Here is a 14593-nt window from a genome sequence, read left to right as displayed (position 1 = left end):
CCAAGAAGTATTGCAAACTTAAATGTCCCGTTTTGACTTCTAAGACTCAAGAGCAGGTGGTCAAGTACTTTTTCATCTGATGCACAAGCACTTACTCACAGAGAACCAGACTCCATATTTTGTGAGAGTTATGCATCATTAATTTCTACAGCATAAAGAGTGGTTTTCAGAAGCGGTTTCAATTACAAATCTATGGTCAAGAGAAAGCACTCTACAGCATGTCCAGCCTAGACACCTTAAAAAAGCATGACTATTGCTGCTTTCATCAGTAAGGAGCTGTTAGTCATCAGTGGAAAGGTGTGTTCATGCACCCAAGGAGTATTCCTGATAGCACTGACAAAATTCATAACATAAAAATACTCTCTGGATTTGTTGAGTCAAAAGGTTAGGTTATTCTGTTTTTATAAAGAATCTTAGGACAACTCAGTGATTCCAAGCAACTGCTGTGTAATGCAAAGTCCCTGAGCATAATCAAATTAGGAGTTTCTTTCATGGAAAACATCAAGACATCTTGTCTTCCTTTGCAGGAAAAGAGTGGTAAAGAAGTGACTGACTTCTGCCTACTTAAACCAATACCATCTGGATATGTGCTATTGGAAAAAAATTGCTATTACTGATGGCAGTAGAAAAATGAGTATTATCTTCACCTCTGCATGACAAGAAAGTATTTGAAAATTCTTGTTGTTTTTGCCTTAAAAACTGTGGGACTGGCAGTTCTGGGGGCTGTGGGACTTTTAAAAAAGGGTTCTCATTTGTGGCCACACATTTCTTGGAATTTAGGGCAAGGGAGTAAATAGGACTGTCAATGGCGTTGCTCTGAGGAATTATCCCTCTTTGAAGTGCAGGCTGGCAGAAAGTTTCCAGTAGTTGAGATTGGGGTGCTGCTATCTGAAGATGGGCAAGGTGTTCCTGCATGAATTCTGATAGATGAGATCTACTGTCCACAGATGATCCTAGGTACATGAGGAATACCTGCTGTCCAATGGCTCATACTGTATGACCTCCCATTCCTCTTTAAGAAGTTAATGTAATCAAAGTGTGTTTTTACAGACCCATAGCTATGACTGATATCAATCCAAAGTCAGTGAAAAATCTACTGTGTATTACACTTGTTTAAAAAAATACCTAAATTAAAATAAATTATACTGTAGTAAGCAACAGATGAAAGAAGACTGCACATGACTGTTAATTTTGTGACCTTACTAGTTACAAGAAAGAAAGTACAAGCTCAATATGGTCTCCCAGGAAGAAAGAATAAAGCCAAGCAGTGACTTAAGCTCTAACACAAAGAAAGGAAAAAATAGTTTTCTCCATTCTTCAAAAAACTTAAGTTTGCAATAAGGTCAGCTGCCTTCCCATTAACTAAATCAGTCATGACATCAAGTGAATGCTGACCAAGTACAATCAAGCAGCTAGGATTGAAAGGACCCTCTTACAGGTAACTGTCATTATGATGAACTCAGCTATTGCACTTTTTTTCTGCCATTTCCTTAGTCTATGCTGAATAGCATATGCTTTGTAGGGAAGCACTATATAGATACTGACGAAACAGGAGAAATAGCAGCTTACATTCTAGAGGATATGCATAAGACAACATGAAGAGAAAGCAGCAAAACCACATAAAAGACTCCGTGGTACCTCAAACTCTGTGGCACTTCACAACATAGAAGCACTGGAGGAAAGCACAGCACAGAAGCATACATAAACACAACTGCAATCACTTCAAAACTGGATGCTGATTATAAGACTATAGATATGCCATAACTGAAATGTAATCACATAGTAGCAAATCTTCATGGATACCTTTCCAATTACACCAATAATTTTTGAACTCTGACTTTTCCTCACTTATGTTTTCCTATTATTTAAATCTTACAGACTGGCAAGGGTTTGAGTGATCATCTCAGCCACAGCCTATCCCAAGGCAGAATCAACTAGATCTAAATATTTCCTGACATAAAAAGGATTTTTAGGCAAAAGCTGCACTTGTCAGTGTAAACAGTGTCACTGGGCTAAGACATCATACAGATGGGGTATAACTTCAGCAGAACAGCTCAGGCCAAATTTCTACCACTAGGTTCATCTGTTTAGCATTAAACACATGTTTAAGTAGTTTGGTCAATCAGACTCAGTGCCTAATTTACTTGTTCAGACAAACAAATTAAGTTGACAGAAACAAAACTGAAGTATGGCTTCAATCATGGCTTTAATTCACATATACATTAAGGTTTAAATTAAGTGTTATGGCCTTATTGCAACAAAACACTGAACTGGAACTTTATCTTCAGCACAAAATTTTCAACACTGAGGCTAATAAGATTCCAACCAGTATATTCATGACTGAATTTAATGTAAAACCTTCATATTTAAGCCTTTGCTTACTCTGATTCTGCAGTCTCCATTTTCTCCATCAGTGAACAGTCAAAAAACACAAAGCGTCCTGTTTATTTCACAAAACTGCATTCACAGCACACTTCTGGACTAAAAGTCATCTAAATGTCTACAGAGACATCTATGCATAGTTATTCACACACACTTTCCAGGTGAAACTCACTGAAAATGAAAGGCCTAAGCATGTTATCTTCAAAGGAAAGAGCAAAATTTCTGACTAGGAGAGATACGCCTTAACTACACTTTAATGGTCATGAAAGTCTTATTCTACATACTATTTTTTATTGTGATATTTTTGTGTTGTGGGAATAAAATTGTAAAGTACAAAAATAAAAACAGTATTATTTATGTTCATGTCTGGGTGAAGCATAAATCACTCTCTCCAATTCAGCCAAGGACAGGGAGAGCTGAATGTTCTTAAATTCTCAGAGTGTGTTTTAAAAGCAGAAAGTCCCTTGCCTTAACACAGGTGAGTAAGTCTTTAGAAAAGGACATAAAAAAAAAAGAGAAAAAAAAGGCTATGTTTTGCTGGCATGGGTTAAGGGTTTATATCATGTCACTATAAATTAGCTACAAACAAAAATCATTCTTTCTTCCCTGTAGTTCTTGTCTGCAATTTCAACTACATTCAAAAAGTACAAACATAATAAAGAAAAGACTTCAACATGATGAATGCATTACCTTTACTCAACAAAAGTACATTTAGTTTAATCAACAGAATTTTTCTATGCAGGTTGCACAGATCTACAAGGCCTATAAGACTGAGGTCAATATACAACTTGTGTTGTTACAATGCTGATGTCCCTTGCTATTCTTGTCCAGCAATATTATATCTTACAAGGAATGACAGTGTTGTATACTATTGTCTTTTCTCATTAGCTACTGTATTGGTTTTTACACTTGAAGAAAGGCCTCTGAACTCATAATTTCTTTTCTCAGGCTAACAAACCAAACTGTATGAGAGAAGAAACATGTTAAGTCGTTCTGCATTTTCTCCCTCTAGTCCCCTTCTGATCTATCATGAAAATGTGTAACATTACATTGACATGCAAATGAATATATTCTTTCTTTAAAATACTAAAGCACCTTGGAGAGCGCAAGTCTTTCCATTTTAAAAAATACTATTTTGTGGTATTTCAGTATCAATTTCCATCAGGAAATCAAGACCGTCTCATATTAGAGGCCAGACTGAATCAGACCAAAGCATTGGATTATGTAGAGGTGCATTAAATCATATATAACTAATTAAATGTCAACTGGACACGAATTATTTTCTAAGCATCTAAATAATTTTTGTACTAGATCCATAAACAGCTACCCATAATAGTAAAACCCCATCTACTTCTAATCAAAAGGATCTTGGAAATTTTGAGACTACAGCAAATACAATGGCTTATTTAGAAATAAGCTTTGCAATCCTGAATAGGGTTGAAACTTTATATACCAAATTAAAACACACAAAAATCCCCCTAACAAGCGAACAAAAAAACTCCAGAAATAATAATAACCTGAAATTTAATGGCTGTACTGACAAACTCTTTTGTTCTATCAAAAGAACAGAAGCATTTTTCATCTTTTAATGCAATATTTCTGTCCATCAGTAAGATACTGTAGTACCTTTTTGGTGCCTCCGCAAATGTCAAAAAACCACTTATGTCCATTGCTTTTAAAGTCTTCTTTTTCCTAAGATGACATTACTAAAAGTTCTATGAATCTGCATCAATAACAATATGACAACATAAGTGCTCAAAATCCATAGAAATTGTTCATGAATTCACTTTCATCAAAATAAAATTAAATTCAAGCTGAACTGAAGCCTTGGAAAATCCGATCACTAATCCTTCAAAAAGTGAAACAAAAGAATAATTCACAAATCTCTGTCTGTAGTACATATAGCACATATGCTACCTTTACAGTGCAGTTTTGAGAGTTTTAATCAGAGCTGGCTTACTGCTTCACCTACAGAAAGAAGAGTGAAATTGTTTCAATTTCATCAAAAGCTAAATTACTCCACGCAGAGATCAGTTCAAGGACTAGTAAATCCAACTCAGGAGACACTTTCATGAAAGTAATTATCAGACACTGGCATTTTGCACATTGCGTAGCAAGCACTATCCCAAAGGAGAAGACTGAAAGATAAGGTACTGAACCTCCTATTTTTCCTTTCTATTTTTCCACTGGACATATCTCACCTCTACAACAGCTACCAGATGCTACAGAAAGCAAACATGAACCATAACCCCTTTCTTTAGGGCTGAGAGTTCCAAGATTGTGAGTGCCTGCCTTCATCCCAAACATGAATATGGACAGCCACACCACTCAGCATGTTCCCCTCCACAATTTCCTTGGCACAATTCCAGGAAAAAAATTTACTTCCTCCCAGGGTTGAGCAACCACATGGCTACCCAAAGGGTCTACCTAACCTTTGTGCTCTATTCTCCCCTATCAGTCCCTCCATCTTTGCAATGCCGTGGTTTTTGGAGTATCATCTCTAAGTGGCATCACAGCAGAATACTCAGAAGTATCGATGTCACACCCCTGATGAACCAGTCTGGGTGGACAGCACTGTGATGGAGAGGGGGAAGGAACAGGCACCAAAACCTGCAGGGATGCTTCACATCAGCCTCACTGACTCCTGAGGTTTTTGTGCCCCACAGCTGCTTGTGAGAAAGACACTCCTTAATATAGGGGTATTTTCTAAATAGAGCACACATGCATAGGAAGTGTTACAGTTTTTGTACAGTTATCTGTCTCTAGTTCGAGACCAGAGCATGATAATAAATTCTCCTTGAAAAGGAAAACCACATGGAGATTTAACTAGACAAGAAATAATAATTTATTTCAGAATTACGCTTGGAACAATAGGTACATTAAGAATCCCAACTGCAATAAAGAAATACAATATGCTTTCAAAAGTGAGGATAAAAAATAAGCTTTTCTCTCAATTTATATAGAATATCTTCCCCACCCTCCATGTCCGCCAGCATCTCAGAACTCACACACTACTGAGAATAATAAATACATCATATTAGCATCCACTGTTTTGGTCATTTGTATCTATTTCTTGACAGTTGTATTCTTGAATACCACAGGGGGCTTCATTCCAAACTGCAGTAGTCTGAAAGTATCACATTTTTTAAGGCCCAGGTCATCAGCCAAGGACAACTAGGAAAGATCACACAATCTGAAAGCTTTTAGTTCTTGAGCATCATCAGAATGCCCTGTTGATACATCATGAATAAGCAAGGCAATGACAGCTAAAGATCTTCCATAGCTCTCTAGGCAACCAGCCCCCAAACATGATTGAGTTTCTCAGAGCTAGTATAATGAAATCTACTAATTACTTATTACTTGCATCACTATAATTCCTAGGAAGATTAGTCACAGAAAGGAATGCCTTTGTGCAAGGGACTGTACAAACACAGAGCAGAGCAGAGTCATTGATACTGCTGCAACTGCCACCAAAAGGGCAGCCATTATCAGTGGACAGGATGATGTATATCCTAGTGTAGTTACCATTTTTGCCAGCCTTCCCAAGAAACCTTCTCAAGTTTATGCTAATTAAGATCTTCTAAGCTTCTTCTTTACTAGCACCTTAAACAGCAGAGCTGTGCTACTGCAAGTGGTTGCTCCAAAAGAACAGCATAAGCTTTCCAGGAGCAAAGTTATTCTCAGCAAAGCTAGCTACAATCTTCAGATAAGATGCTTGAAAAACCCAACACAAATCAAGCAGCGCTGAGTATCTGATGCTGGGCAGGCTTTCTGACACGCCATCAATAGCCACAGCATCCTCACCAAGCAGACAAAGGTTCCTGCAAGCTCTAATTCGTGCACCTTTTATTCTCAATGCTGCCTTGTCCACTTTGTCTAAAATGGCTTTGGACTCCCCTGGAGTGCAGGCACACGCTGCGGTGTCAGCAATGGTGAGATCTTCAGTCCACGCAGGACACTGGAAGCCACAGGCACTGTCCCCGTGTGAGCCGGCAGTGCGGAGGCAGAGGCATGGGGCCACGGACACCTGCCCTGCCTCGGTGTCCCCGAGGGTCCACCACTCGTGGGGCAGGGCAGGAGGCCACCAGACGCCACCCGGGTGGTGGCCCGGGGGACAACTACCGCCACCCTTATCCCAGCCACGGCTCACCCCACACATCCCGCAGCCAACGCGAGAGCAGCTTCAACCGGGGCCAGAAGCAAAAGGGGAGAAGGGCACAGCTAAAAGCCATGAATTTCGAGTATTTTAAGTTTAAGAGGCTGGAGTTGCTAGCAACACACAGGCCGGCAGATGGACAGAGCTGTCACCTCACCAAGCACGACACTCTGGTCTCCTGCGCGCGGGGACAGCCCTCGGATGAGAGGAAGCCGCGGGCGGGATCCCGCCCGGCTCCAGAGCCACGAGCCGCGGCGCGGCAGCCCCGCGGGATGCACATCACTGCGGCCGGCACCCCCCGCTCGGCTTCCCGCCCGCGCCGCTCCCAGCCTCCCTCCGCGCTACCTATCCCGGTTATTCACCAGTGCGATGACAAATCTGGGCGTGCGTCTGTCCCCTCCTTTCAGACAGCGCTGTGTCCCCATCTCGGCGGCGGACCGGCCGGCGAGGTGAGTAACCGCGAACTGACGGCACCACAAGCGCGTTTGTTTTGCTTTCCCTTCCCCTCCGCCCTCCCCGCGCTGACACGGAGGCCGTGAGCCGCCGACTCACCCTCTCCCCGCCGGTGCCGGCGGCGCGGGGCTGGGAGCAGCTCAGGGGAGCGGGGCAGCGGAGGGGCCGTGCCGTGCCGTGCCGTGCCGCGCCGCACGCCCCCGGGCGCGGGCAGGCTCGGCGGGGCGCGGTGCCGCCGCGAGGCTCGGGGCACTCACCCACCTCCCGCCCGCCCCGCCGAGCGCGCCCGCCCGTGCCCCGCCGTCATGTGCCGGCCGGCCGCCGTTAACCCTTCCCGCGGCCCGGGCCGGCCGCGCCTGCTCCGCCGGGCGGGGGCAGCGCCGTCCCGCCGGCAGCGGCCCCGCCGCGCCCCCCGCCCTGAGGGGACGCGTGGGACGCGGCTGTGTAGGGGCGGGGGGAGCCGGGCGGCTCGCAGGTGCAGGAGAGGGGCTTGATGGGGTGGCCCTGCAGGGGCTGGAAGATGCCGGAGGCAAAGCTGAGGGGGTAGGGGGCTGCATAGGCGCTGGAGGGGATGGGGGAATGGGGGGGTGCCCCGGAGGTGTTGGCAGTAGGGGAGGCGGGGGTATTTTGGGACCGGGGCGAGCTGCGGGCTGCACCGGTTCTGAAGGAGGAGCGCTCAGAAGCTCTAGGGGCTGCAGGCTCCGTGGAGGATACGCGCCATGAGCTTTACGGGGAATGCGTGCGGGATTGCACGGAGGCTGCGAGCGCCTGGGTGGGACGTGTGTGAGGTGTACGAGAAAACCTAACGTGGGGCAGGGGAGCAGGTAAACCGGGGCAGGGGAACAAGACCTCGGTAGGGGGAAGGAGGATGAAGGGGCTTAATGTCTGGTGGCACTTTTCCACCAGCATTGAAAGCTGTGATGAGCACATGCAAGAGCCTTTCTCAATTAGAAGGAAATCCGACTTAGAAATACCACAGCACTAGCAGTGTGGTAAGTATCCACTCAGAGCAAAAGGGGCTGATGATCAGCTCCTGCAGGAACAGTTGCAGCCAAGAGGTAAATGCCACGAAGACTACCCATTGCTCTCAAAAAAACTCCTACACATGCAAGATATGCCCCAGCAACTAAAACATGTTGTTTTTTTCAGTTTGGGTCAGTCTTATTTCCCTCTGGTATAACTGGGGAATTGAGAATATAAATGAGCTGAAGCTAGAGGTGAATGAAGCAGCTGAAAAGCCAGGCTCAGGGAACAGCAAATTGCCCTATCACTCTGCCAGCACGACTTGCAGACCCATGGCAGGGCGCCCTGTCAGCCCGGGAGTCTCCCAGCCAAGCCCACTAGCATGGGTGGGCCATTGAAGAGTGCAGCAGGTGTGGGCCTTTCGTGCCAAACATGGCCAGTCCTGTGTTTAAAACAATTTTTAATCCCAATTCTCCAAGAATGAGAATGGCCCTGTGGCAGTCCGGATTGCTTCTTCCAAGGAGAAGGGTAGTCTTGTATACCTTCAAGCCTGTATCCCTGCAAGAGCTGTTAGGAGGAGAGTTGAGGGAGGAGGATGTGTTTTAGTGTGTTCACATCACTGGGCACCTCAAGGTCAGCCTTGATCCTTAGCTGAATAAACTCTTCCAAGATAAGGGTCCTTTGTCATTCATTCATATTGCATCCAATTAATGTGACTGTGAAGTTCATAAGAAGTCAGTATTGTGTTCTTTACATACCCAGAAAACCTAGCAGAGATATTGAGGCTTCATTCTGTCTTTAAAAGTTTCATTGCTTTCCAGTTTTTTGGCATTTTTTTCTAAGTGCATGGACACTTAGAGATTGAGACACTTGATAAATAAATCTACTATTCATAGCACATTTAAAGCAAACATTATTTTTTTTAAGCTGTGTCTCACTTTTAAAACCATATTAAAACAACTGACAACTGAAGGGGTCTTTTCCTCATGAAAGCACAGAATTTACTTGTGAGCAGCTCAGTAAGTGTTTTGTTTACTGTCTCTTTACTGGTCCTATATGTCAGAATTTTATATGCAATTATCATTTAATTGGAAGTCATCACTAAAAAGTTCAAAGATTATCCCCTAACTGAAATGAAAGCCATGGTAATGATAGGGGAACACACACTAAAAATGAGTAATACAGCCAACAAAAAAAACAACTTTGACAACTGTCCAAGTGCTCATTTTAATTGAAATCTATCAAATAGGTGAGTTTGCTTTAAATAAACCCTGACAATTATCAGAAACTAAATCTAACCACCATTTAAAAAAAATCTATTTGCTTTATCAAGTTATTTCTATGTATGGGATGTAAAATTTCTCCATTTTTTTAATGAAAAAAGGTGATTGATCCTATCAATGTACCACCCTGAGAAACACATGGTCTAAAACACAAAATAAAGGCAGCCTTTACATACAGGATAAGAGTTTTTGTTGTCGTGGATGAAGCCTGCTAAGAAGCCCTGAGTATGAAGTAAGAAGGACAGTCAAAACCTCGTATTAACAAAGTTAACATTAGAAACTGCTACTCGTATCTAAAGATAATTCTTAATTTTAAATGTGCTGAAATAACAGCAAATTTTATGTAAAATAGGCCAGGTAAGACTAATAAGTGCATTAAAACTAAGTGCATCCAAAATTTTCTCAGAGGGTAACACTACTGCATGTCCATGCCTGTCATGCACCATTGCATATTCATATCTATCAATATGAATCCATAATCATTCCTGACGTAAAATACACATCCCAATTATGCAAAGGCTGTCTTAGTCCTTCAGAAAAACTACTACTATTTTATTTTCTATATCCACATTTCACAAGTATTACTTATGTAGTGGGTTTTACAGGAGATAAAGCAATTTATTTCTCTTCCACACTGCAAGAAACCAACACTTATTAAGAACATTTTGCTAACATTGTCAGAGTTCCTAATAGCATCCAGAGACCCTTAAAACAAATCAGTTCCTTTCCTTGCACCTCCAGCAATTTACTCTGCACTGTGAATTGATTTATAAAAGCTCTTCCATCCCCACTCTTAAATGTAAACTGTTAGTTGGATAGCAAACTGTCTGTGGAATAAATATGAAAAAAATACATGCATTCTACTAATCTCCTCAAAGAAATTGAGTGCGATTCCCCAACATTCTTATACAGACAAAGCTGGCATTGGTAAACAGGATTCATTTAATTAAATTGTAATCTATTTTTATTGGTACAAAAACACATGCAGAACCTTTGCAGGAGAATGCAGTTACTATCTATAACAGTATTTGATGATACCATGTACCTTTAGGGTCAGAAAATAAAATTATTAGATGAAAATTAATTGCAAGAGAGTTCTGCATTGCACCTGAAGATGCTGGAACTGAGACTGATGAGTAGAATTAGTTTTCCAATTCTCCTGAAAAATTAATCAGCAGAAAGACATCAGTAGTGGTGTTTAGCTATTAATACTTAACTGACACTTTTTCTAGGTATTTCACACTCTGGGGTTCAGGGCACAAAGTGGGAATATCATGTACATCAACAAATAGGTGAAGGGAACAGAGGCACTGCATTTGCTTGGTAATCTGTTTTTATGCCTGAGTCGAGTTTGAAGTTGAATTGAGTTTGATGTGGACCAAGATATAGTAAACTAAACATGTCTAATTTCCATTGAGAAGGTGTAAGGGATTTCAGGCTAGCATGATATACTTTCCCTAATATTTACTGATGAATAACACGGCCAGAAATAGCATTATAGGTAGGATGCTAACTGAAGGCAAAGTAAGGAAAAAATAAGGAAATTTCCCACAGTCCACTTAGAAACCTTAGAAGAAAATGCTGTGATAAAGTGGAACTACTGTTTGTCCTACAGTAAGATCTTCTGATATTAATAATGATTTCTTTTGTAGGCCCCAGTAATTTTAGATTGAACAGCAGATAAGTACAATGTTGAAACTCACTTTTCTTGTTTGGGAGAGTAAGTATTTTAATAATCACTGCAGTGGTATGCACATACCACTTCAATTTTTCTCCTACTCTTGTTTCTGAGTTACTGACGTGTGTGTTAGCTTTCTTCATTATAGTACCTTTGGACTTCTACTAAAGAGACCAATTTAGTTTAGAAAATACTGGCAGAAAGCACACTAAAATGTAGGTCCTTGATCAATCAGATTTGAACAACTCAGCCCAACCATGGCTATCTCCAGCAGTCAGTGTGCCTCTTCCCAAACAACACATAGTGTTGCCACAGGAAGCCCATTACCTGTAACAGGGCAACAGGTGTCTCCATGAAGCCCAAGTAAAAGGTATCTTGACTTTGTACTCTCTACCATGTCCTTAAGAAAATCACCCACACTCCTTTCTTTTCATTGGTTCAGTATATTTTCATTATGAGAAGATGTACAATTTAGAAACAACGTGAATAATTTGATGTTACTTCTTTTTATTGTTCAATTTTACATGGAATTCACTGTAATGGAAATCTAACATTTTCCTAGGACAATATATTTCACTGTTAGAATGTGTTTCTTGTGTTTTCTGCTTCTGTAACATTGGACTTGCTGCCTAAAATAGTATTGCTCTACTTGGAGTTAGAAAGGACTCCTATAGCTTCTAGTGAAATTAAATCAAAGTGCAGATATATGGCTGGTCACACAGTATTCTCAAAAATTTGTGTTTAGACAGATGTAAGAAATAAGAAAGTTGTCTATATGCTAGCCAAGTGTAAAATACTGACTTATCTGATCTTGTTCTTGCAACAGTACTCACTCATATTCCCAGCCTTCTTCATATAACTATATCAACATATCTTCACATTTAATTTGCTCTGTAAGAATTACAGGGGTATAGTGGATTGGAAACTCATCTCCTGAGTCTTGCCTTGAATCTCAGTAAAGCAGTTCTAACAACTTCTCTCTTTTCATCCATTTGTAAAATAGATATGAAAATAGCCATGATGATCTATATAATATTACCATTTTCACTTAATTCCATTTGTTATTCTAAGCTGTAAGAGTCTATATTGCACAAAAAATGCCTTATAAATGTTGCCAATTATACTATTATGCTTCTTTGCTCTAGTTTAAAGAACCCAAAACAGAAAAGAATAACACCAAGTCACACATTCCATTCTTTCTGGAAATATGATGTGTCTCAGAAATTACCAAAAATCCACAAGTGCATCTACATTTTTTAATAAGCTGCATTTTTACTTATTATTTCATATATGACACAAAATTTTACTCTATGGTATACCTATGCAATTCACTAAATTCTGGGAGCCTGATAATACATTTCCATAAGCCTAAGTGATTTAGGTATATTTCTATCTTATTTCCTTCACATTGCTAAAAACATATTCTGATCCTTCCAAAATGTTACTTTTTTATTTTTTTAATTTATTCTGTAAGGAGTTCTCAGTTCGAAGCAATTTACTAATTTTCTGTGCCCTGTAACTGAAGGGGTTTTCCATCACACAAAAATCCCTGGCATTCATGGATTTGAATGGAGTTGACTTGAACAAATCCCACTGTCAGTAAAATTCTAAAATATAAGGATTAGACAAAAAAATCCAATGAGCTTTAGCTGTAGAAGAAAAATTTTCCAAGCTTTCCAGTGAAGTGCTGTGACACTTAATGAGATCTCCTTCCTTTCCTTTTCTAACTTCCTGATGACACCCATAATGAAGACAGAGTCCTGGCTTTCAGAAACTTCTAAGTTATTTCTTGTGCAGTTGAATTCAGACTGTTTGTTGTTGCTGGGTTAGATTCAAAGTGTCATATGTGCTAATATGGTTCTTTATTTTTCTGACAGCTCTGATGACATAAAATGTTGCATAGCATGGGGATACATGAATTGTGGAAAAACTTGACCACAGTGAAACAGGAAAATTTAATATAAACAATCTTTATCAAAAATTTTGTCACTGTTTTCTTTCTTGTTGAATTTTCACAGCACCTGCCTGTTACTATTACAGGGAAACCTTTTAAATGCTTGAATTGATTTGATTCAAATAGAAAAATATGAAAATACTTAAAATTAAACAAGTTTTAAATGTTCGGCTGGACTGCAGACATGGCTTTCCATATTTTGCAAGGTAGGAATACTAGGAAAGAAGGAAAATATGAAAAGAAATGCTGTCTGGCTAGAAAGCATGGGTAAACAGAAGGGCATTCCTCAAACTAATGATTTTTCAGAGCATATACCTTTGTGTACAGGCACAAACGAAAACCTAATCTCTAAAGTAGATGCTAATTAACTTTCACTGCTGTACCATTAATATGTTCCCAGGTGCTTCTCAGCTTTGATGTTATAGTGTCTGGGAGAGGGGAAACTGCTGACTGCCTCTTCAGTCAGCTTCTCTTTTGAGTGCCTCATTCCATGAAAGATATTTACCCAACCAGGATTGTCCTACAGGCCCTGATGTATTGTGAGAGAGACACTAAGAAATGGGCACCCGAACATGAGAATGAGGCACTGAGTCTTATTTATTGAGAGCTTGGCATCATATTTTTCTGCTCAGATCTTGCAGGAGCTCCTCAAAACCTGTACTTTGAAAGACCACAAGCACTTCAGGTCTTATTAGAACAGAATTTTACTCTCCATTCTGATCTGGATGATGTTTTTGGATGTTGTCTAACTATTAACATTCCATGGTTAGTCTTTTTTATATTTCAGGCTAAGCTAGCAAATTACAAATATAAATAGCAGGGCAAAAACCACAGGCACCTCAGTCTTTAATTGCCTGTTATGATCACAAGTCCTATGATCATTTCTGTTATCTGGCATAATAAGATCATTAGGTGATTTTTTAGGTTCTTATGATTATTCTGCTCAAGACAGAGCAGCTATTGTAACATAGTTTTACTCCCAGAATAATCTGTTTCTTACTATACTCCTTGACTGTTTTGGCAACAAAGGATGGTGATAGCTCAAGTTGCAATCATAAAGTCAGTGGATATATTCAAGCATGGCTGGGTCCCGAGTCATCTTTTGTTTTTATAAAGTGTCTATACTCAACATCCTTTTTCAATATTCTGCATTTCACTGTGCATAGAGAATTTTTTACATACTCTAATGTAAATTTTAAAAGCCTCTACAAAATATAGAGTCATGCCACAGTTATGGTTAGAAGGGACCTTTAAAAGATCATGATAACCCATGGCAGGGACATCCTTCACTAGATCAGAGTGTGAAACCTGGCCTTGGGAACTTCAGTGATGGCACATCCACAGCTTATTAAAGCAGCCTGTTCCAGTATCTCAATACCCTATTGTAAAAGATTTCATCCTTATATCCAAGCAAATCTACCCTTTTCCAATTTAAAATCATTGCCTCCTCTCCTCATCAGGGGCAAATTGACTGAAATAAGGTCTCTCCTCAGTCTCCTCTAGGCTAAAAAGAATAAATGACCTCAGCTGCTCTTTGTATGGCTTCTCTTCTAGGCTCTTCACCATCCTCATGGCCCTCCTTTGAACACTCCCCAATAGTTTTATATCTCTTACCCTGTTGCACCCAGAGCTGCTCCCAGCACTGGAGGTGAGGCTGCCCCAGTGCAGAGCAGAGCAGGACAATCCCCTCCCTTGCCTGGCTGGTGATGCTGAGCCTGATGTCC

General features: G+C 40.8%; 1 protein-coding gene across 1 annotated transcript in view; it reads right to left on the bottom strand.

Moving 5' to 3' along the window:
- GLIS3 (GLIS family zinc finger 3) overlaps nt 1-7215 on the bottom strand; it is a 150254-nt gene extending 143039 nt beyond the window's left edge. The window contains exon 1 of the mRNA XM_079330024.1: nt 7091-7215. The gene's annotated coding sequence lies outside the window, so the exon portion shown is untranslated. The remainder of the gene's footprint in view (nt 1-7090) is intronic.
- Between the last annotated feature and the right edge of the window lie 7378 nt (nt 7216-14593).

The sequence above is a fragment of the Erithacus rubecula genome (genome assembly GCF_903797595.1).
Source record: "Erithacus rubecula genome assembly, chromosome: Z".
Classification (NCBI taxonomy): domain Eukaryota; kingdom Metazoa; phylum Chordata; class Aves; order Passeriformes; family Muscicapidae; genus Erithacus; species Erithacus rubecula.
Note: the sequence above shows the minus strand (reverse complement) of the source record. Positions and strands in the feature narration are given on the sequence as shown.